At 34.0% G+C, this 25,360-nt stretch overlaps 1 protein-coding gene and 1 pseudogene across 1 annotated transcript in view; one reads left to right on the top strand and one right to left on the bottom strand.

The window, feature by feature from the left end:
* Positions 1-25,360, bottom strand: part of Grik2 (glutamate ionotropic receptor kainate type subunit 2) — a 664,108-nt gene that overhangs the window by 545,450 nt on the left and 93,298 nt on the right. The window lies entirely within an intron of this gene.
* On the top strand, positions 7,324-7,723 carry LOC127205229 (60S ribosomal protein L32-like; annotated as a pseudogene).

The raw sequence follows: 25,360 nt of genomic DNA, 5'->3' as shown, positions 1-25,360 counted from the left end.
GAAAATACATTGTATTAGACAGATTTTCCCAACACTTATTAAACTCAAAATGTGGCACTGTTCCAATTACCCAGTCATGCAGTCAGACAATATGTCTGACTATCTATAGACAGGTGAGCAGATGAAAAATTATGGTATACATATACAATGGGGTCTTGTTCAAATTTAAGGAATAGTAAAAATGTCATTTTGAGAATGAGGTATGAGACAACTGCCCATCATATTATATGAAATAAGCTAAGTTCTAAGAGATGTGCTTTATATATTTTTTCTCACATATGGGATCTAGATTTTAAAAATATGTGAAAGTAGAAGAGTGAGGAGTACAATGAGGGAGGCTTGAAAGGGATTAATGAAGAATGATTATAATGAAAGTACATTATTTATATGTATGAAAATAGCATAATGTATAACGAGTATATAATAGATTTTAAAATGAGATACTACTACAATCAATTAAGCTTAGTTGTTAAGGTGTTAAGATGTTTTATGTCTACATATATGTTTTAAGTTGATAGTAACAAGATGAGATTGATATTGATTTACATTCAGAATTTTAGACACACCAAGATAGGAAAGATGTTTTCTTCAAGGATGCCAAATGCAAATAGCCAAAACACTAAGAATGTAACATTTATATAATTCCTGATTGTGTCATAGTTCTTCTTGCTATAAGTAGTGTATTTTGTATATGTGTAATAATATAAATGTAAGTGTAAAAAATAAAATATATTTTTAAAATTAAAAGAAAATGAAGTATTACTTTACAAGACTATTCTCATGGGACTGTCAAGTTAGTTAGCCTCCAAGTGGAAAACATCAGTCAATATTTAGAAGACAACCTGATATTATATTTATCTCATCATATGAATCAATCTAAACCTAGAAGAACATCAGAACATATAAATTTTGTCAAATAACCAGACATAAAGAATCTCATGAGATAGTGATACTAGCCTCAGTTCTAACTTACCTTACTGTACGTTAAACCTTTGCAGGATAGAAAAAGCTAAATTTAATTTGTAATTATATTCAGCTTGGATTAAGCTATAAACTTGGATTCGGGCCCAACCCCTACTTTGGCCTGCTAAAGATGAGTTCTACTAAGCTACATAGCTAAAGATATATAATGAGCTATCATTAATAACAAAAATTCCCAAATATCATGAATAAAAAACAATCATTGCTTCAAATGTGGTAAAGAAGCCACGGAAAAAATGGCTTAATTTCTACCACAAACAAAATTCTGCCTAAAATAGGGCAAGCTTCGATGTAGGCAGAGTAGACGGCCAAACTCTGCCAAGACAGGGTAAGCAAGCCCTCAACAGTTCCTACCTCAGAAATATGTCTGTCAGATATATTGGGTCAGAAAGCTGAAGAAGATGCTTCAAAATTATAGAGAGTTTTTGGTGACTGTTCAGGTAACAAACTGTCTCTGTCATCTTCTCATTTGGAAAGCTACTAACCTGCACTCCAGCATACTCAGGTAATCAAGTTTATTATTTCTCAAGTCTCCGATGGAGTTGAAAACCAGGTAGCTTAGTTTTACAATGAGGCTTAGTTATTTAGGGGTTAAGATGTTTTTAGGTCTAGATAAGTGTTTTAAGTTGATAATGACAAGATGTGATGGAGATTGATTTACATTCAGAATTTTAGATGCACCAAGATAAGAAAGGTGTTTTCTTCAAGGCTGTCAAATACAAATAGCCTAAACAGTATGAATGTAACATTTATATAATTCCTGATTGTGTCATGGTTCTTCTTGCTATAGGTAGTTTATTGTATATATGTGTAATAATGTAAATGTTATGTAAAAAATAAAAAATTAAGTAATAAATAAAACCAATCATCAAAGAACAATGATTTTCAAATAATAGTTTCAGTATTTCAGATATGTGTTTTGTAGTGATGCTGTTGTTTGTATCAGTCACTCATAACAAGACAAAAATGAATTTACATTGTTATTCCTAGTTTAGATACTGATTTTGACTCAAAATTATTTAATTCATATTAAAATTAATTTAGATTGGATTAAAAACAATTAAAAATATTTCTGAAAATGAGTCAACTTTCTGTTTTAATAAAGTCAGTTCTACATAAGAATAAAATAGACATTAAGAAAATTTAAAATGACCCCACATCTTAACAATTTGAGTGTTTAAATGTTTTATGTTCACATAAATAACATATTATGTTGCCTTAATCCTAACTTACCATTATCATGGTGAGTCTACATTTGAGTGAGAATATTTATCCTTAGACTCACACATAATTTTATAATCTAAATTATAAAAGTAATTATAACCTGGTTGAAGAAAAGAAGAATACACTTTCATATTATTGTCAGAGGAACTCTGTTACCTCACTAATCAACTGCCCTAAAATTGTAACACTGAGTAAAAGTTATTTTGCTAATCTGAAATCTGCTCCATAGTTTGGCTACTGGAACAAATCATTTCTATTCTAGAGTTTTCTATTCCTGCACCCAAGTATAATGGAATAACAACCAGAGTGCCAAAGTTCCTATTTTATATAAACTTCATCATAAGTACAATATCAAACAACCCCATAGAACACTCAATACTGCCCTTCTTTGCTATCCTAAGAAAAGAACAGCTTTTTTCCTTTATGTATTAGAGTAAATAAATAAATATTCACAAAGCATTAACTAAGTGTTAAGCATGACCAGATTCCATTGCAGTTCAGTACTCCCATGGATCTTACTGCAGAGAATAAACTACAGTTCCCACCATGGATCTTACTGCAGAGAATAAACCACAAAGTAGAAGAAAATAGTCCAACTTTAAAACATATCACATTATATGGAATAAATACCTGTTAATTATTGAAAATAAGAAACATATTTTATAAATATATTTATAAAATTGATATTATCTTAAACAAAGCAAAAGTAGAAATTCAAAATAAAGCAAGATATTAAGGGAATTAGAAAAAGCACAGTAAATTAAAATGTACTTAAAGATAGGCAAGAAAGTGCATACCAGTAAATGTAAGAGGCTAAGGCATAGGATCATGAGCTCAAAGCAAGTCTGGGCTGTAACATGAGTTACAGGCAAACCTAGACTACACAGGAAGACTATACACCAAAAATATACCAATATAATCCATAAATTATATTTACTGTAGAAGTAATTGAATATTTTAAAATAGAGTCCTTATCAGGACAGCAACAAAATGTATTAACATTCCAACAAAGAACACAAATATTGATATATACAATGTTTTCTTTTAGATTAGCAAAGACACATACATGGTAAAAGAAAGGAAAAAGTATTCTTACCCAAGATAGTATCAGTTTTTCTTGAGTCAATCTTCATCACCGTCTAGCAAAGTATTTTTAAAAGGATCCCATCCCTATGATATTTTAGCACTATTTATCAATAAAATTTAAATATGCTTAACATTTAAATCAGAATATTCATCTGCATACTTTAGAACAGTTTAACAATAAATATACTTATTTTAAAGTAAAATGTGATAACACTTTCAAACTGTATAATATGAAGTTAACTTTCAGTTTGCTGTGAGGATGAGCATATGGCGTTTTTTAGATAAGGAATATATCATTGGTGCCAATTACGAAACTTTTTTATAGTATACATAAACAAAAAGCAACAATGTAATAGATAGTATGATGATCGGTTTTTTAGCTTCATACTTCCATCTGCTGGAGTAAAAATGTTATTACTTCATTTTAAAACTTTAGAAGTCAAAAGTAAAAAAGCCATCATATTGAAACAAAGTACAGTAACATATAAACATAATCAGTTTCTGAAATAGACATCTTTCTTTTTTTTTGAAAAAAGAGGTATAAGTCCATCATTTACTCATTTAATAGCTTTTTTTAAACATAAGGCAACAATGTATTTATTGAGCAGCTTCTATATGCTCATCATCATCACTCATATGGAAAAGTTGACTTAAATTTGACAAGTTCTACAGAATCACAGGTTTTATTCCACAACTACACAGTACATTGGATGGAAAAATGAATGCAAACCTAAGTGATGGTAAGATTATGAAGATGGAAAAACATGAAGAAAAAGATTAGCATTATTTAAACTTGCTGTTTGAAGTTGTTGATTTTTAGAAAATGAAAAGGAGCACCTATAAGAAAATTTTGAGGTAGAAAGGAATCCAGTGAGTGTTGAGAGAAGCTGCAAGAAGGTGATTGGAAAGAGAAAGGGGGCCAGGTGAATTTATATTTAGCTTCTTGAAAATACAATTTTCACTAAAATTACTCTGCAGCTTATTATTTCTTTTTTTTAAAGTAGAAATAAGTCATTAAGAAACAGTAATGGCCATTTGATCTGGGAAGTGAATGGTCCAGACCAAGGTCCATCTCTTGTTAAGTATTTAATATTTAATAAATGCTTGCTTTAAATTTGCCCCCCAAAGAAACTAAATTATTTCTCAAACAATGTTGGACACATTTCATAGCTTTATTTAATCCCTAAATTTTTAAGCTATGAGATTAATTAAATGAGCTATTCAAATAATCTAAAGTTAGTCAGATTCCAAGCTCAATGTAGAGTGGATTTTGGTTTTTGCTTTTCTGCTTTGTTTTGTTTTGTTTTGTTTTGTTTGTTCCTTTTTCAAGACAGGCTTTCTCAAACTCACAGAGATCTGCCTGCCTCTTCCTACTGAGTGCAGTGATTAAAGTTGTGCTCCACCATGCCTGGCAACTAGTGATTTTTTTTTTAATCTAAAGTCCATGCTATCTCACTATTTGAATCTGGACTTAGTAAATGATCATTTAAACTTTAAGACTTACTTGGACAAATTCTCATCCATTGAAAGTGAAAGCAATACATTATATTTCATGGTTGCTTAGCTGTTCTATAAACCTTGTTACTTTAAAACAAACAGATTCTAATTTAGTTGCATACTGAGAATGAAGCATTTTTTACATGCCAAGTTAATTTTTGTTGGCAAAATACATACCATGCATAGTGTTTGTACAATTTGTAATTATAAACTGACACCCACTGACAACACTAAATAGCTTCTACCCCAGAAAGCAGTTCCAAATATTGAAGAAATTGTCTAATCCCATAAGACATGCCATTAGCTTTCATTATTACTAATGGGAGTTATGGGCATAACTCCAAAGTAAATTACGGGCGTTGTGGCACACCACTGCTTCTAAATGGGCTTTACTTTCAGGTTGGATATTTTTAAGCATGTGGATACCATTCTATTTTATTATTCTTTTTAGGAAAATGCCAGCACACATTCTACTTTCCCCAACCTTTCCTCTTTTCAGCATGATAGTGAAAGAAGAGGAAAATCAGTAAAATATTCATATAGAAGAATCTCATGAGAAAAGAAATATGTGTACACAAGAGTATGCAACTTGAGTAGCTGAACTATTTTAATGTTTATTGTTAAATAATAGCAAGGTTCTGAAGTCTTAAAAAACACTTTTACTATTTATTCAATCATTTCAATTAGTCAATCAATATATAATTGATATGAATACATTTAAAAAATTAAATAATCTCAATAATATCGTAAAATAATTTAAAATGGTACTTCAAAATAAAAATAATCTTTTTATGAAAAGATCATGATTTTCTTATTTTTCTGTATATTTAAATATATACACATGTGAATTTTTAATTGTGAACTGTATAATTATATAGACCAAATTATAATGGTATAGATTGGTTTTACAAAAATATAATCAGGACAATCATTAACTTTCACTTGTAAATTGTAAAGTTTATTTTTCTATTCTGTTTTTCTTTTAAAAATCACATTTCTGTGAAGCAGGCAACAGAGTCCATGCCATAGACAGCACCCACTCAACTTACTAGGGTACTCACATAAATATCAAACTGCTCATTGGTTACATATGTGTAGAGGGCCGAGGTCAAGTGCATATGTGCTCTTTGGATGGTAGCTCTGTAAGTACCCATGAATCTAGGTTAGTTGACACTGTTTGTCTCCTTGTGGTGTTTTGTCTCCTCAGGGTCCTCTCCACTTTTCCACAGGACTCCACAAGCTCTTCTTAATGCTTGCTGTGAGTCTCAGCATCTGATTCCATCAGCAGTAAGGGTGGGGGCGCTATCAGATGATTGTTATGCTAAGCTCCTTTCTGTGAACATAGCAGAGATTCCTTAAAGGTGTCAGGGATTGGCCCTCTCTCAAGGGGTGAGTCTCAGATTGGGCCAGGCATTCGTTAGACATTTTTTCAGTGTCTGTCATTTTTTTGCTTGGTCTTTATATCTGCCCATGTGGTAAGCAGGGTAAATTTTGGATGGAAGATTTGCCTGGCCTCAGTGGATGAGGATGAGCCCAGTCCTCATTCGAGTTGATGTGATGGGGTGGGTTGGTTGGGGAGAGGGGAGTCCTTCCCTTTTCTGAGGAGAAGGGGAGAGGGACAGGGGGAAGAGAGTGAGAAAGAAGGACTGTCACTCGGGAGGCAGAGGAAGGATGATTTCTGGGATTTCTAGGCTAGCTTGGTCTACAAAGTGTCTAGGACAGCCAGGGAACACAGTGAAAACCTGGCTTGAAAAGCAGAAACAAAGAACAAATGATGTTTCTAAACAGACATAATCTATGCAAGCTCCTTGAGAAGACTACTACATGTTCCTCTGTCTGCAGTTTTCCATCTATATGTGTGAAAAGTTTATACTTATTTCTATTATTTTTGTATTTGCCCTATAAATTATATCATATACATTAGCAGAATTCAATTCAGAGAATCAATGCAAAGAAAATAATATTCTAAAGTTTTCTCTAATTGTTCTATAAACATATGTGTTACGTTCAGCTAGTACTAGTGTTTTCAATTGTGTCCATTTGATATATATTTCTTCATTTCATTAAAATATTTAATACACTATATTGTGATCATGCTCTTTCACAAGCCAGGCTCTTTCTATGTCCTTGCTCAAACCTCCCCCTCTCCTCTTCTTTACATTTCTCTCTTTCTCTCAAAGTGTAAAATGAAATCAAACCAAACAAACAAACACCACAAAACAACATAAAAAACAAACAACAACAACAACAAAAAACCAAAGTAAGACAAAATAAAAAAAAACCAAAAACACACAAAAATATGATGTATATTTTGTGTTGTCAAACTACTTCTGGTCACCTGGCTTGCCTTGTGTGGTATGTTTGATATACCCCAGTGTCACTCATTGGCAAAAACTAATTTTCTCTTTCCCAGTAGCTATTAATTACTAATAGTTTCTTAGTAAGTAATAGGACTTCTGATCCCTTGCACACCACCGTCTCTTCCTTCTTCCTCGGTGCTGCCTGTGAGGTGGCTGCCATCTCTTTTGCGGCATCATGGCTGCCCTCCGGCCTCTGGTAAAGCCCAAGATCATTAAAAAGAGGACCAAAAAGTTCATCAGGCACCAGTCAAACCGATATGTCAAAATCAAGCGAAACTGGAGGAAACCCAGGGGTATCGACAACAGGGTGTGGAGAAGATTCAAGGGCCAGATCCTGATACCCAACATTGGTTATGGGAGCAACAAGAAGACCAAGCACATGCTGCCTAGCGGCTTCCGGAAGTTTCTGGTCCACAATGTCAAGGAGCTGGAAGTGCTGCAACAAATCTTACTGGGCTGAGATTGCTCACAATGTTTCCTCCAAGAAGAGAAAAGCCATCGTAGAAAGAGCAGCACAGCTGGCCATCAGAGTCACCAATCCCAACACCAGGCTACCCAGCAAAGAAAATGAGTAGATGGCTTGAGTGCATGCTTTATTTGTGTTTAAATAAAACCACAAAAACTGCCAAATAAAAAATAAAGAAATAGGACTTCTGTCCACTTCCCCTTCTCCTTGAGACTTTGTTTTGAACTTGTCCTGCTTAAGAGTATGCTGTCATTGCTTCTGTTAGTTAAAATGTTTATCATCCTTAGCTGTTTTCTTAGAGTCACTCACCAACTCCTGCTCTTAGAACATTTGTCCTCTTCCTCCAAATAGATTCCTGAGCATTAAACACTTCCGAATTAGAGTTTAGTAGATGTAGCTTTACAGACACGTAATTGTTAAGTTCTGTATATTTAAAAAGTTTTATTCTTATACATGCTAAAAATTTGGGTAGTATTTGATTTTATACTAGATCATTGGGCTATGTAGTCTCATGTTGTAGATCACAAAAGCAGTGTTAGATACAGGTTCTATCTCATAGAGTATGTCTTAAATCAAATTAGATATTGGTCGGTTACTACCACAAGGTTTATATCACCATTTCACTAGCATATCTTATTGACCAGAAAATACCATATATTAAAAGTTTGAAGACAGGTTGGTGTTTGCTTTTCTCCTTTGGTAGCCTGCAGTACCATGAACACTGTCCAGTAGGAGTAAAAGCCCTCAGTAGGTAACAGCTCAATGTTTTTATATTCAATGAGTTATGTCGGTATTATTGTCAGTAACAGGGTCTTGGCATAAATTTGCAGAAAGCAACTGATAATCTGAGCAATACCATACCCTGTGTTTTTTTTTTGGGACTCCTTTGGCCAACAACTGGCCAGAACTGGCTTACCAGTACTAAACTCCAATTGGTGATGAGAGATGTCTTGGTAGGGCTCTGTCTCCCCTGTTTTTTGGCAGTTTGATTTAGATCACCTTCATATATATAATACTGGAATGTTGTAATGTATTAGGTTTCCATACAAACCCTCAGATGGCCCTGAATTTTAGCTATTTATTTCCATATTCCTCCCCTGGTCTCCTTATTTCTTATGCTTTCCTGTTTGTCTTCCACTCCTCCCCTCCCTAAGGAGATCTGTCTGACGCCCCTTTCCACAGTCCTTACTCTATACTTAACAGATTGTAGCTTGATTAATGTTGACTTAATAGGCAATGTCCACATATAAGCAAATACATCACATATTTTTCTTTCTGGGTCACGGTTACCTAACTCAGTATGATTTTTTTTCTAGTTCTATACATTTACCTGTAAATTTCATCATTTAATTTTTATGGTGTAGTAGTATTCCAATGTGTAAATGTACCATATTCTCTTTATCCTGAATATATATTTTTGCTTTGCGATTTAATGCACCTCAGAAAACTGAAGACAATATTTCACTAACTTCTGGCTCCTTTCTGTTGAGAAGCTAGCTATCAGTCATATTTTGTCTTCCTGCAGGTAAGCTGTATTTTATGTCCAGTTACCAAGGTCAAATCTCATAGTGTTTGTTATTATATGTAGTCAAATAGTGTTGAAGCTACGACTTTCAGTTTCTAAATGAAGAATTGAGGTATATCTGATATGGGGATTTGTGCAGACTTATGTTTGGTCCTGAAATTATTAATGTTATAACATTATGTTTATTTTCATAAAACACTTTGGTTTCTTCCCTGGTTTTTATAAAAATGACTTACGTGATTTTAGCCACACTGTATCAAAAAGTAGTAAACAATATATTTTACATTATGTTTATTATTATATTAATTTATCAAAACTTTGCTTACTGTGTATTGCTTCCAATGAGACTAAACACATTTTGGGTCATTTATCATGTCAGATCAAAGGCACAGAGAAGTTACCTGTTGTATGTTTTAACAGGATATATCAGCCCATGGCCTTCTCAAATTCTTCTGGATTTATGACAATGTCAATTAAAAGGAGGAGGTATGAGCCAAAGAAAAAATTTACCCAATAAGTAATGTTACCCAGAATGGATTCCAAAGCTGAATGTGCTATAACCAAGTGTATGTACAAATAATTTGGACATTTAATTTTGTTTCATTTACTTAAGTCTCATTTTTTAGTGTTGTATCATATACTTTATTATGGAGACATAAGCCTCAATAAATAAAAATACTTCAAAATTGCTACAATTTTATACATGCAAGAAGTATAAGTAAATTATTTAAGTACAAAGTGTTCCTTCTGTTCTTTATTGTAACTTATCTAGAGAGGTTCATACAGACTTACCATAGAAATATGGAAATAAATTTGAAGTAATTGATTTAAAAGTAGAATTTTAAATCTGACAAAAAATATCTCTATATACCAGATAGGTATATAGATCATTGAAGCCTTTTCCCCAATCTACTCTTCCTTTACCTAGGAAACAAGCTGATTCACTTTGCTTCATATCAGTTTCTTATATAAAGGGCTTAGTGACATTTCTCAAGCATAGCTTTGAAGGAGAACTCTGCAGATTGTTTGCTCCTTTTAAATTCATCTGTATTTTATCAAAATTGTGTTTCACATAGAAGCAACCTTAATCTCATAGACATCAAAGAAGAAAGCCAGTTTCATAAACAGCAGCCTCCAGTCTTTCAGTTTGCACTCTCTCTTAAACTGCTATTTTTTTTCCAAGTAAGCAACTTCTTTTACTTTAATATAGTGTTTGCTAGTGGTTCTCCATTATCTTTTTTGTGTGTGAGTATCATGTGTGCATGTTTCATATACGTCCACATGAGGCCAGATACTAAAATATGCCTTTCTCTATAGTGCTCCATTTAATTTTGTAAGATAAGCCCTCTTCCTGAAATCTGAACTCACCATTTGCCTATACTAGCTGTCAACAAACCGAATATCCCCATCTTTCTCTCCTCACTTCATGCCATGTCCTTCAGTCAAGTATTGGCTGTGTATCTTGCTTTAACATATATTCTGGGGAATTAAGCTGTCTGACCAATCTTCATACATTTTACTTGATAAATGTTCTAGACCCCTTGGGCATGGTACCAACTTGTAATCTTAGCACCCAAGCTAAAACAGAAAGATTGCAATTTTAAATCCAGCCTGGGGTACATGGTAAGATTCTATTATAAAACAAAATAAGGAAGGAAGGAAGAAAAGACAGAAAGGAAGGAAAGAAGGAAGGAAGGAAGGAAGGAAGGAAGGAAGGAAGAAAGGAAGGAAGGAAGGACTGAGTTGGCGGATATAGCTCTTCTACAGTTGTTAAAGCATTTATTTTGCATGTGTAGAGCCATGGGTTCTATCATCTCTATTGAAAAAAAGGGCTGAAGGAAAAAAACTCAAGACTGACAGAGAATAAAATCATTAATGCAAAGTTTCCCTCAAGTTTATACACTTCCCAGGAAAAAGTTAAATTTGAGAATCATCACTTTTCACCAATCTCATTCCTAAAAGTTGGAAGAATAAAGTTTACAATGTTGTAAAAGAATACCAGGAAATCCATAAGTTTCATATCATTCTGAAATAAATAAATACACACTCCCAGCTTCCCCTTAAAGACAAGTAAATCTATTTTACTAAACACAATGTTAAACAACAGTAACAGCTAATTATATTCTCTACCAGAAAAAATGACAACATAAATAGAAAATATAAAACTCCTTTGAGTCACACATTATAGCTCAAAAGAACTATGACTTCTCTTTGCCTATTATTCAGAAATGTAGTTGTAATTGTGTTATTTTTCTTAAACAAATATTTATATTAAAGACTTTCATTTTATATTCATGTTTTATCATCTAAGTATATTTCAATATAATTGCTCTTTTCCATATAAAGCCTCCCTGACTGGTGTAATCAAATCACTAATATTTATGTGGTAAATCCTTCTCTAAAATTAATGACTAAAACAAATTATGAACATATAAATTTATTAATATATTTTCTATAAATATCACAGAGCAAGTTTGCCAAAAAATGTTACAAGTGCATGTCTACATAGTAACTAAATTTTTGTGTTACTTAAACCAAAATTATCATAAAGAGGAAAAATTTCATCACTCAGATTAACTTAGTACTCCAAAAAATAATTAAGTTTAATTCAATATACAAAGCACATTGGATTGGACTAGAATCATAAGTCATATATTATATTTGTACCCAGCCACTACTCATCTACTTTATCTTACAAAAACAGTTTAATCTCTATGGAATTTACATGATTTCATCACTAAAATTAAGATACTGAATTAAACTTTTGTCCAGTAAGTGACTCCAAATCTATATTTAGTGTCATTTTTTATGTATGAAATTTCCTCCATAAACATGTTTTGAATGCTTGGATTCCAGAGGGTGGCACCATTTTGGGAGGCTGCAAAAACTTCAGAAGGTGTAGCGTAACTGGAGGAAGTAAGGTCATATTAGAACTTCAGTTTACTCTCTTGTCCTCATTAATGAAGAAATATACCTGCCACCATGTGTACAGCCCACATGCATAGGGACAAGTTACCATGACCTAAATCATCTGAAACTTGGAGCCAAAATGAGTTTGTTTCCAACATGTTTTTTATGTGGGGCAACTGGTCACATAAAGCAGAACAGTAATTAATGCAACTAGTTTAGATAATTCTGAGTGAGATGGAAAGTTTGTTGTATTGATATTTAAGCCTGTCTCTTTGCTGAAGCAAATGTTCTATGTTTAGTCAAAGCTGTTGTTGCCAAACTCTGTAAACTCAAGGATATTTGAAGCTCTTTCATTTTCCTGATAGGACAAATGTGTTTCTATTGAGTTATGACAAGTTTCTGCAGCCTTGTTCCTTCAAGACAGCAGCAGTCTGTTGTCTGTCAGCTATGCCAATAAAAGTGATAAATGTTTCCAGTGATTAACTCATTTGTCAATAATAGGAGCATGTTGGATTCATAAATTCTATACCTATAATTTTTTCTTCCTTTTTATAATGCTTTATTTATTTTTAATTTATATTCATTGGTATTTTGTCTGAGTGGAGGTGATAGATCCCATGGACTTGAGTTACACTGAGTTGTGGGCTGCCACATAGGTGCTGGAAATTCAACCCAGATCATCTGGAAGAGCAGGTAGTGTTCTCAGCCACTGAGCCATCTCCCAAGCTTTCTGTACCTATAATTTTACAATTTGCCTAAATATATATAATCTATATACACATTGAGATAAAACATGAATTTCTAAAAAAAAAAAAAAAAATAGCATATTCTCCAGACTAAAGAAATACATATATTTCTCTTTAGTTTCTCTAATGTATGGAGAACAACCTAATAATAAAAATTTGGAGGTGGAGATTCAAGACAGGGTTTTTTTGTGTAGCCTTGGCTGTACTGGACTCACTTTGTAGACGAGGCTGGCCTTGAACTCACAGAGATCCATCTGCCTCTCCTTCTCAGAGTGTTATGATTACAGGAATGCGCCACTGCGCAGAAATTAATAAAAATTATTTCAAACTGTAATACATTTTTAAAGCACTAGAAATTCCAAGAAAACATTTGGAAAGGCAGTAAAGTGATGAATTATAGCATATAAGCTGTAACAATTCTTGGAGGAATTACCCACTGCTCTCTTCAGCTTTCATTGAGAAACTAAATAAACAAACCACAAGCAGCAGGGTGGTTTTCCCTCTGGAATGAGATTGTTTTAGATATATTAAGGAATAAACACATGCTATTAGATATGGATGGTGAATAATTCATATGTGCTATCAAAGGAGCTGAGTAGCCGAGACTTTTCTCAACTAAAATTCTCATTTTGTACTTTGTGTCTATTTTAATCAGTGGACTTAATACTTAGGGTAAGCGAAAATAAGGTCGACTAAAAAGTTATAAATGTAGAAAAAAAGCAAGTTTAAAAGATAATGCTGACACATTTCTCTACATATAATAAATGTCGCTACAATGATGTGATGGGTATCCAGTCTCCTGTTATGACTTAAGTCATGTGGTAGTAATTTATCCATATTGTTAGTTTAACTCTTTGAAGAGATGGGAAAAGTAGATCAGCAAAGCTCCTACAGTGAACAGAAGAATGGTTGTAAAAATGCTTCTACTGTGTGTACATTCTAAAGGATATAAGAATGGAAAGATATTACACATTGTACTAAAAAAAGACACATATGAATAGCAATATTGGGCCTGGAATACCATATTAACATTCATAAATTCAAGAAGCATCATTTCTTAGGACACTAATAATATTGAAAATAATTTAAATGGAGTGGAGGAAAGGTAATTTCTCATGAATTGCTCCTCAATAGTAAAACATCAGTAAGAGGAGAAACATTGTTTATTGCCCAAACCAGCATACCATAATGAAAAGGGGGTGGTTAAAGAGTGTACAAGGCAGAGGCAGTGGATGACTACAACGAAACATCTAGACATAACAGAGTAGCTGCTTTATGAACACACGGTAGTTGGGAGAGCAAAAACAAACCCTGTACAAGCCCTAGCTAAACTAAAACTATCATGGAGAGGGGATTAGGATGCTCTAGCTCATCCCTAACTGTGAAGCAATTGGTCATTGTTCACTGCTGTGAGAAGAAAGTTTTCTCTAAGAGTGTATCTCTTATACATGGACCACTCTCCTTTGGAAGACCACATATCCAAGGACATTTGGGTAGGAGAATTATTTTTGAAGGTTAAAAAAAAGCCACAAAGCTGTGTTTATAGGTAAGGTGAGTAGATCTCAGAAGAGTTTGGGTAGGAGTTGAATATGAACAAAGTATATATTATGACACTCTCAAAGAACTAATGAAAAGTAAAATAAAATATTTTTAAACCTTTATGAATTTTTGAGTGTCTTACTTTAAGCTATGTGACACTTTTATTAACTTTTGTTTTGCCAAATTCATACATATATACAAAGCATTATGTTTACTGTCACTCTCACTTTGTCTTATATTACTTCCACGCCATCAACCCCTTCCTCTCTGTGTGTCACAAACAAAACAATGTGAACATGAGAGAGTGTCTTCCTCTTCTTAAATCTACAAAGAATAATTTTAAAATGTGGATTCTGCTTTTTTAATAGATTATAGAGAATAACTTACGAATTTTGCAATGCACTTATAACTAATTTTACTTAAGTACCTGAATAATGCACAGCTAACATATATAAGAGTTGCATATTAGGTAAAAAATATAATTGTTATTGAAATTATGACTTACCAAAATGGCTAAGATCAAAACCTCAAGTGACAGCACATACTGGTGAAGATGTGGAGAAAAAGGACTTTTCCTCCATTGCTGGTGTGAGTCAAACTTGTACAACCACTTTCCAAATCAATCTGGTGCTTTCTTCTTTCTCAGAAGATTGATAATACCTTTACCTCAAGACCCAGCCATACTACTCCTGGGCATATACCCAGAAGATGCTCCACCATACCACAAGGACATTTGTTCAGCTATGTTCATAACAGCTTTATTCTTAATTGCCAGAATCTGGAAACAACCTAGATGACCCTCAACCAAAGAATTGATAACAAAATTGTGGTACATTTACACAATAGAATACTACTCAGATATTAAAAACAAGGAAAATTTGAAATTTGCAGGCAAATTTTTGGAACGAGAAAAGATCATCCTGAGTGAAGTAATCCAGATTCAGGAAGACAAGCATGGTATATACTCACTTGTATGTGGATATTAGCCAAATAATACAGGATAACCACACTACAACACACCGACCTAAAGAAATTAAATAATAAAGAAGACTCTATGGAGAATGCTTAATTACCATTCATAAGGACAAATAGAATATGCACCAGAAGCAGTTGATTAAGAGGAACAAGAAAGGGGACTACCATAGAGGTCCTCTGAAAGACTCTACCCAGCAGGAGATCCAAAGAGATGCTGAGGCACATAGCCAAACTCCAGGGTAGAAAACAGGGAGTTTTATGAAACAGTTGTGGAATAGAGGGACCATAGAGGGAAAAGATACAGGAAGTCCAGATAAGACTTGATAGGCTGAAGTCAGATGTTTAGGGAAGGAGGGCTTCCCTTTCTGAGGACTATGGGATGGAGGGAGGAATATTATAAAGGGAGGGAGGGATTGGGAGGCAATGAGGGAGGAAGCTACAACCAGGATGTATAGTAAACAAAATTTTTTTTAAAAAAATTATAAACCATAGAGTAATTACTTTTCTCTCTTTGAACAATTTAGGTGGTGATAATGGAGATACTTTCTAAATCTTGCTTTCTACATGTTTCTTATTACAGGATCCTCAGTCAGACTGGGTCCTCCAATCAATTTTCCATATTTTACTTTATTCCCCTATTCCCCTTCCTGCCACCTTAATCCAGGCCTGTTATTTCCTACCTGGCTTAATTAACAATATCTCTCTGTATTTTATCTCTATCTCTGTATATCACTGTCTCTGCCTCAAATCTGTCAAAAAAAAAAAACTCTAATTTCTAGAATGATGCCCCTAAAGTATAGGTCCAACACTGTTTCTTGTTTTAAAAGCTGTGGTTCCCAGATCTTAGCCTGACTCCCAAAGCTTTTCCTTGTCTTTAGCAAGCTGTCTCTGCAGTTGTCTTCATGCATATTATTTTCTATAACAGAATAAATTATTTGATGTGACTTAATAACACAGAGTGGTATCTCACCTGCAACCTTTTGATCTTAATGAAAATATAAATTTCCCTACAACCACTTATGATAATATAGCCTCTAAGGCTCACCTGCCATCACCTGATTTGTGGACCCTCTCAGACTATTATGGATCCCTACCTTCTGTAACCATTTTACTAAGGACAGCAGATACCAGCCATCTATCACTGGTAATCAGTGTCTTGCCGACTAAGGAGATGGGTAGCATTTGGTTCAATAGGGAGCATGCTTTATTGTTTATTTTCTACTGCTGAATGGAGGTCTAACAATGGTAGATCCAAAAAAATATATATTGAATTAATTAATATATATATGAAACTATCCAAATTTAAAAATAAGAGTATTATATTGTGATTTCAAAAATGTGTAAAAATGTGTGACAGCTGAATTTGTTCTCTGTTAAATTTAATACCAAGACCTCCCACATGGCAAAATGTAGTTGAAGTATTTCTTAGGTGGACAAGCATTATTTGAAATTTAGAGAAACAAAATTATATTCCATGGAAATACTTTAATTTAATACTCAAAGGTATCCTGGACTTTCCTTCTAACCTGACACAAATAAATACAAACATTAAATGAAAGAGTCTTATTAAAATATAAACAAGCATGTTTTGCAAATACTGTCCTGTTAGCAATCCTTGTTGTGTGTTAATAGTTAACATATTATACAATAGGTACTTATATATGGAGTGATAATTAACTTATTGTTAATTAATAACAGTTCAATAGTGATAAAATGTGATTATTCCTGTTAGATTCCAGCATCTGATGGAATAAAATAACCTGCATTAATTCTAAATACAAAAAGCAAGTATATAAATGTCCTTTATAAAAACATAGGTCAAAATTATTCATTTTTTCTAAGCCTATCATTCAAAAGGCCTTGAAGAATATCAGAACCACATATTTTCTCAGTTAATATGAAATATTGTTAATTTCAATCTGTCACTAACAATGTTGTTTAATAGCATGAATTCAGAATAAAATCACCTAAAGACAGAGTTATTTAAAAATCAAAACAATCCCGGTGTTCAGAGAAGAATTTGTATAGGACAACAAAACATGTCTGTTAATGGTCACTCTACTGTGATGCTAATGAGATCAACATAGGAGAGTAGAAAGCATACCTCTAGGTTTGTCCATGATAATTTTTTCAGAGAATGCTAATTGAGTGAGAAAGACTAACCCTGAAGCAGCTTGACATAATTGAGCTGAGAGCCCTGGATTGGAACAGAAGAGAAGTAAAGTAGGAGTACAGGCTTCACAATCTTCTCCTTGGTCAACCATGAAGCAAACAGTTCTCTGTCCACATATCTTTGCTCTCTGGGTTGTTGTGTAGGAATACATGAAATCAGGGAACCACTATTTTAACGTTTTGAAACTATGACCCAAAAATGATTCTTTGTGTCTTTATGTTATTTCTGTACGGCATTTTATCACACTGATAAGACAAATTACATAATATGCTTGTTATTGTTTGCATGTCAATCCTATTTGGTACACAACTATTCATTCCTCTTTTCTTATTTTACATGGAAAATTTTTCCTCAGAGTTTCATTATCAATAGTTTCTTCTGTTTTTATGTCAATAAATATCATTTCAGAACATTTCCTACTTTTCTAAAGTTAATATATTTCCAAGACTAAAGGAAAATCTAAAAGTAGAGGAAGTAAATTTTGCAATTGTCACAATTTAAAGCGTCTAATAATTAGGTAATCTGAAAAGGAAAATCTTAGTAACAATATAAATATATTTCTGTCTTAATATATCTCTTAAGAAAATCTCAAGAATTGTTTTCATATAGATAAATGTCTTACAAACCCTTAAAAAGAAATTGTTTGAGACCTGCATGGTTTGGTGCCAGAGGCTCTACTTACCAGGAAAGTGGGATAGAGGTGAGGACATCCTGTTGGGACTCTAGGTGAGAAAAATATAGGAGATAGGGAAACAGATGGATCTAGAAGGTCCTAGAAATCTACAAGAAGAACACTATGATGGGCGGATCTGGGCCCAGGGGTTCTACTCAATCTAAGGCACAACCAAGGACAATACGTGCAGTTATCATCAAACCCCTACCCAGATCTAGCCAAGGGACAGAACATTCTCCACAGTTAAGTAGAGACTGGGGACTGACTTTCACACGATCTCTGGTGGCCCAATTTGGCCATGTCCCCTTGATGGGGAGGCCCAATGGCACTCAGAGGAAGGATAGCAGACTACCAAGAAGAGACTTGATACCCTAGCATCATATTCAGGGGGAGGAGGTCCCCCTCAGTCACAGTCATAGGGAAGGGTAGTTGTGTGGAGCAGGAGGGAGGGATGAATGGGAGGATGCATGGGATGGGATAGCAAATGAGATGTCATATGAATTATTTTATTTTTCAATAAAAATGTGTTTAAATAAAAAAAGAGAGAAATTATTTGGTCAAGATATAAGTCACAGCAGCAATGAAGCTCCATAGAAACTAGGAAAAATGAAGCTTCCTATTGAATAGGAGTGAATTTGTTTTCATCATACACGGAGAGTAAGAAACATTAAACAAGAGAATAGCAAAGAACGAAAACTGGAAAGCTTTGATGTGGGTGTCAACTAAACTGCACAGATAACAAAATAGCAGAGTTTATTAAGATCTAGTTTAAGGTAACTTGAATTGATGTGATAAGGCTCTTTTGTTTTGTTCTTCTATAATCATCAGCAGTTTATTACTACTGACAATTGGTATAAATCTGTTTTCTGGACATTGATGAAGAGGTTTGGTTTCAATTTTGAATTTATACAATATATTATAAAAACTTCACCAGAATCAGGAAAAATGCTTTAGTAAAATGGCTTTGAAAACCCTTTTGTGAATTTGCAGAAGATCCAGGAAAGAATGTGACTTCTTACAAACTAGTAAGCAAGATTAAATCCAATATTATTTAAGTGTTCTGCTGACATTTGAGTTGCTTTATAAAGACATCAGATGTAACAGGTTCTACCATCTTCGCTATTAAATGTTATATGATGTCTGCACACCAAAATTAGAATATTAACAACCAAAAATATCAGGATACACAACTAAACTTACTAGCAATATATAATCATCTAAAAGATAAAGACCCACTCAATAGTATTTAGTTTCATTTACAAACACAATGCCTGATGGTTTTTGAAGGTAACTTTTTTCTTTTACATTTTTCAAATTTATTTTTAATTTATATATTCACCTGACATCCCAATTGTAGCACCCTCCCTTTCCTCCTCCTAGTCCCACCCTCCCATCATTTTTCCCATATTCCTGTTCCCTTTCCCTCAGTAAAAGAAAGTCCCTGCCCAACCTACACTAGAGTATCAAGTTGCATCAGAACTGAGCTCATACTCATCCACTGAGGCCAGGAAAGGCAAGCTGAGATTCACAGCCAGGCATCAGGCAGAGCTTAGAAAGTCTTCAGGAAGGTGGGGGTGGGTTGGAAGAACCCATATGAGACAGGGATGCCAGAAAGGCACCAAAAGAGTCAGCTAACCTAGATCCATGGGGCATACAGAGACAGAAGCACCAATCAAGGAGCCTTATGGACTGGTCCTGGGCCCCCTACATATATGTATTCAATGGTCATTTTGATCTTAATGTGGGTCCCTTAGTGAGTTGAGCAGGTGCTGTCTCTGGCATATTCTCAGTGGTCTGCTTTCAATCACTAAGGACAAAATTTGAAAAAAATATATAAAAACTAACATATGACTATGAATAGAAACTACCAACATCAAAACCTACTTCACTAAATAAGTTATTGCATGGTCATCTTCGTAACTTTCTGTAAGAAATAAGCCAACGAAGACACATGATAAAATTTAACAAATAATAATTATGTAAGTAAAAGTTATTAATAATAGCAATTTTTACATTGATGTTCAGAAATAAGTTTTTTATTTAAACTGTCATCTAGGCCTCAAATCACATTTTGAAGTTGAAGAATATATCAGAATACAGAACAATCTCTCATGCTCATGAATCAATAGGATTCACATACTAAAAATGGCCATTACAGACTCAGAATAATCTTCATCAAAATTCCAACAGAATTCCTTAAAGTCGTTGAAAGAAAATTTATCCACTATATGTGGAAAAACAAAAAAGCAAATGTATCTAAAACAGTGCTGAACAGTAAAAAACTACTGGAGGTCTCATCATTCTAAATTTCAAGCCACAGACCAATATTGATAATAACTGCAATGATATTCACATAAAAACACACAGGTTGATCAATGTAATTGAAATGAATACCTAGACATAAATCCAAACACCTATGGACACTTGATTTTTGAAAAAAGACAGCATCTTCAAAAAAAATAAGGTTAGTCAAGCTGGACGGCTACATGTAGAACACAAATAAATCCATATTTATTACCCTGACAAAATTCAAGTCCAAGTAGATCAAAGTCCTCAACATAAAATCAGATACACAAAACCTGATTTAAAAAAAAAAGGAAGTGTGGCCAGCTTTTAATGAATTGTACAGGAAAAGACTTCTTGGAAAAAATGCTATCATAACGGGCACTAGGATTATCAATTAATAAATGGGATCTCATGATACTGAAATACCCTGTAAGGTAAAGAACACAGTCAATCAGACAAAGAGACAGCATATGGAATGGGGAAAGTTTTTTTTCACCAACCACACATCCAATAAAGAACTAATATCCAAAATATATTAATTATGCAAGAAACCATATATCAAAAAATACCTAAATAATCCAAATAAAAATGAGGTACAGAGCCAGGTATGGTAGTGCATGCCTGTAATCCCAATACTCAGGTAGTCAGAGACCAAGACAGGGTAAGCAAATCCTCTATAGTTCCTGCCTCACAAATATGTCAGTCAGATATATTGGGCCAAAAGGCTGAATATGATGCTCCAACATTATAGGGAGTTTTGGGTAAATGCTTAGGTAGCAAACTATCTCTTTCATATTCTCATTTGGAAAGCTAACTGCTTTCAGGTAATCAGGTAACCAGTTTTATTCCATCTCAAGTCTCTGATGAGATTAACGACCTGATAGTTTAGTTTTACAGTGAAGCTTAGTTGTTTAGGGGTTAAGATGTTTTTAGGTCTAGTTAGGTGTTTTAAGTTGATAACGATGAGAAAATGATGAAATAGATATTGATTTACATTCATAATTTTAGATGCATCAAGATAGGAAAGATGTTTTCTTCAAGAGAAACCCTGTCTTGATTTTTTAAATTGGGTACAGATCTACACAGAGAATTCCAAATAATGAAATCTAATATAACAGAAACACTTAAAGAAATGTTCAACATCCTTATCCATCAGGGAAATGCAAATCAAAAATTACTTTGATATTTCATCTTACACCTTTCAGAGTGTCTAAATCAGTAACACCACAAACTGGGAAGAATGTGGAACAATCCTCCATTGGTGGTAGAAGTGCAGCCACTTTGGAAATCATTGTGGCAGTTCCTCCAAAAGTTGAGAATCAATATACCTCAATACCCAGAAATACCACTCTTCAGCATATACACAAAGAATGCTTCATCCTACCACAAGGACACTTGCTTAACCGTGCTTATTGAGTCTTTATTCATAACAAACAAAACTGAAAATAACCTAAATGTCCTTCAGTGGAAGAATGGATAAAAAAATCTGGTACATATACACAGTGGAGTATTATTCAGCTGTTTTAAAAAAGCCATCATGAAATTTATTGTCAAATGAATGGAACTAAAAAAAATCCTAATTGACATAACCCAGAACCAGAAGAATAAATATGGTATGTATTTGCTTATATCTGGATATTAGCCATTAAGTAAATCATAACCAACCTACAATCTGTAGATCTAGAGAGGTTATGTAAAGAAGAAGTGTGTAAGGGGAAACATATGGTTCTCCCTGGGAGGGAAAAATATAACAGATTTTGTGGGTAGGCTGGGGGGTAGATGGAGATCGAAGACAGTATCAGTGGAGGGAAATGAAATGGAGGGTGAAGGTATAGGAGAGATGGCTAGAACTTTGGGGTATTTGAGAAGTTGGGTGAAAACCTTGTGTTGTGGATACTTCTTGGAAGTTATGAAAGGGATCCTAATGAAGACTCCTATCAATGGGGCATGCAAGAGTCTCAAATGGCCATCTCTTATAGCTAGGTGAGGCTTCCAGTGGCAAAACTGGGTTGCATTAAATTGAGTTGTTGGACAAGATGGTCCCATAGAAATTCCTAAAGAACATAACAAGCTGTTGCTAAGACAAAGATTTCCTGTTCACAAACTGACAGTGGGGCTCCACAGCAGAGAACAACATTCATCCAGCTCATTGAACATGAAGCTGGTGCCTACATGAAGACTACACCCCTACTACATTCTAGTCTCTTTAGTGTGAGAAGGAACTCTGCAGGCTACTGTAAGAGAAACAAACACCAAGAAAGCCACAAACTTTTGAGCTACAATCTGTACTGCCTACAAAATACACTAGAGCAATGGTGAAAACAGAACTTGTAGGAAGAGCCAACCAATGTCTGACTTTGACTTAAGGCCCACTCCATGAGAAGAAACTCATATGCAATTTGACTTGGATATCCATGTCCAGAGACTAGATAGCCTAGAGGCTGAGAGTAAAACCAAATACAATAGTCTAGAAAAATCAATAAAATGATTATTAGTGCTAGTCAGCTATACTCAGATCATTGCCTTATCGAGTCAACACCAGAGGGGTTTCTTCTGTCAGAAAATGGGAACAGATACAGAGACCCGCCGCCAGATATAAGGAGAGAAAGAGTCTAAATTGGAGGTCTCTATCAAATACCTCCCCCCAAAGCTTGGAAACCTTACTGAAAAAAAGGAAGAAAGACAGTAGGAATCAGAGGTGATGGAAGATACCAGGAGAACATAGCCCACCAAATCAACTAAGCCAAGAGCATGTCAGCTCATAGATACTGAAGCAGCAAGCACAAGGCCTACATGGATCTACAAAGGTCATTTGCATATATATGATAGTATTTTTATAGGACTCCTAACTGTGAGAACAAGAGAGTCTCTGCCCTTGTGTCTGGTCTTGGGACTCTTCCTCTTGTGGCTTCCTGTGTCCAAATTCAGTATGAAATTTTCTGCCTTATTTTATTATATTTCATTTTATCATCTGTTTGCTATTTCTTAGAAGTCTGTACTTTTCTAATGAGAGACAAAAAGAAACTGGGGAGGGAAGAGGAAAGAACTAGCATGACTTGAGAGGTGACTATCATCAGGATATATTGGAGAAAATCTACTTTTCATAAAAAATAAAAATGTAGTCTTTGTTAAATTCACATATGTATATAATGCATTTAAATTACCAATTTCTCCTCCACCTCCTCCCAGACTCACTTTTGTCTCCATTTCTACATGAAATTTTGTAAACGAACACACAAGGAAAATAGGCACATGATAAATTCCTGGACTTTTTCAACATCATAAAGTTAGCATGAAAATCATACTACCTTCATAACGTAAGAAAAATATTCTCTCTTATGAAGAAGAGAATACATGCATGATATAACCATATAATACAACAGCACACAAATAAAAGCACTTCACGGCATCTTTTACACAGATATACCCATGATCATTGCTAATAAGGTTAGAATAAATGGTACAGACTCTGAAGATGTAAAGGTTACAGAGAAAAATGAGTTCAAAGAAATAAGATTAGGAGCCATTGCATTGGGAAGGAGAACTTGAGCCTGTCTAGACATTTCCTGTCTAATTTGTATCATTTTGTAGAACAAAGCTTTAAAATAAAAATTAAGACATACTACCAACTTCCTGGGACATTCTTTTCATTCGTTGTTTACTCCATTTGCTCTTTATATGAAAAAATCTGTTTCAATAAAGACACTGATCAATGTTTGAAAACTTAAAGATATTTTTAAACCTTTCCACAATTTTATTTGGCATTAATTGTCCAAATCAGCAAGAAGAAATCTTAAGACAATGATGTCCATTTTCTTTAAGGGAGGTCATTGTAGGTTTTGGCTGTTTTCTTGGGCTATAGAGGGTTATTATCAGCGGGAGTTGGTTACAAGTTATTATTGGTCTTATTTAGAGAGAAAACAAGGTTAGACTCAGAGATGTCGCACTTTTCCTTTATCTTAAATTTTTAGGTTTGGAGATAGGGATTGAAAAGAAAGCAGAGGGAATATAGAAATATATAGGGAAGATAGAACAAAAAGTAGATTAGTGAATCTACTCCTCAACTTAATGCCTCAATTCTCACTCACAAGGTTATTTTTAATTGACTGGCAAAGAATTTTGTATATAGATGTGAAATAAGTTTAATTCTAGATAAAGTGGTATATAATTCAAGTGTAAGATTATTCCTCCTAATATATATGTATATATGTACATATATATATATATATATATATATATATTCCTACTATAATATGAGGTGTTATTCCCATATAATTCAATTATAATACAAGGTTTAATTCTAATACTTTGAAAGTGTTATTGCAGGCTGTTCAGGAGAAATAAGTTACACATGTTAATGGTTAGTTGATCAAATCACAGTCATATCAATCACTAGTCTACTTTTATCACAAGAATATACATTTTCAGTTCAACCAATAGATGTGATTCTATTGAAAGATAAGGTAAAATAATTAAGATATAAATAATTAAGATATAAGATATAAATGAGTATATACCATTTAACTCTTTCTGCTTCTGGGTTAATTCACTCATTATGATCATTTTTAACTCAATCCATTTGTCTACAAATTTTGGGAATTCCTTGTTTTTTAAAGCTGAATAGTATTCCATAGTGTAAATGTACCACAGTTTCTTTATCCATTCTTCTACTGAGAGACACTTAGACTGTTTCTATGTTCTGGCTATTATGAATAGGGCTGCTATGAACATGGTTGAGCAAAATTTCTTGTTGTGTGCTGGAGCATCTTCTGGGTGTATTCCAAGGAGTGGAATAGCTGGGTCTTGTGGAAGCCCTATTCCCAGTTTTCTGAGATAGCACCAAGTAGATTTCCAAAGTGGCTGTACTAGTTTGCATTCCCACCAGCAATGAAGGAGTGTTCCTCTTCTCCACATTCTCG

This window comes from Acomys russatus, chromosome 21 (assembly GCF_903995435.1).
Source record: "Acomys russatus chromosome 21, mAcoRus1.1, whole genome shotgun sequence".
NCBI classification, from domain to species: Eukaryota; Metazoa; Chordata; class Mammalia; order Rodentia; family Muridae; genus Acomys; species Acomys russatus.
Note: the sequence above shows the minus strand (reverse complement) of the source record. Positions and strands in the feature narration are given on the sequence as shown.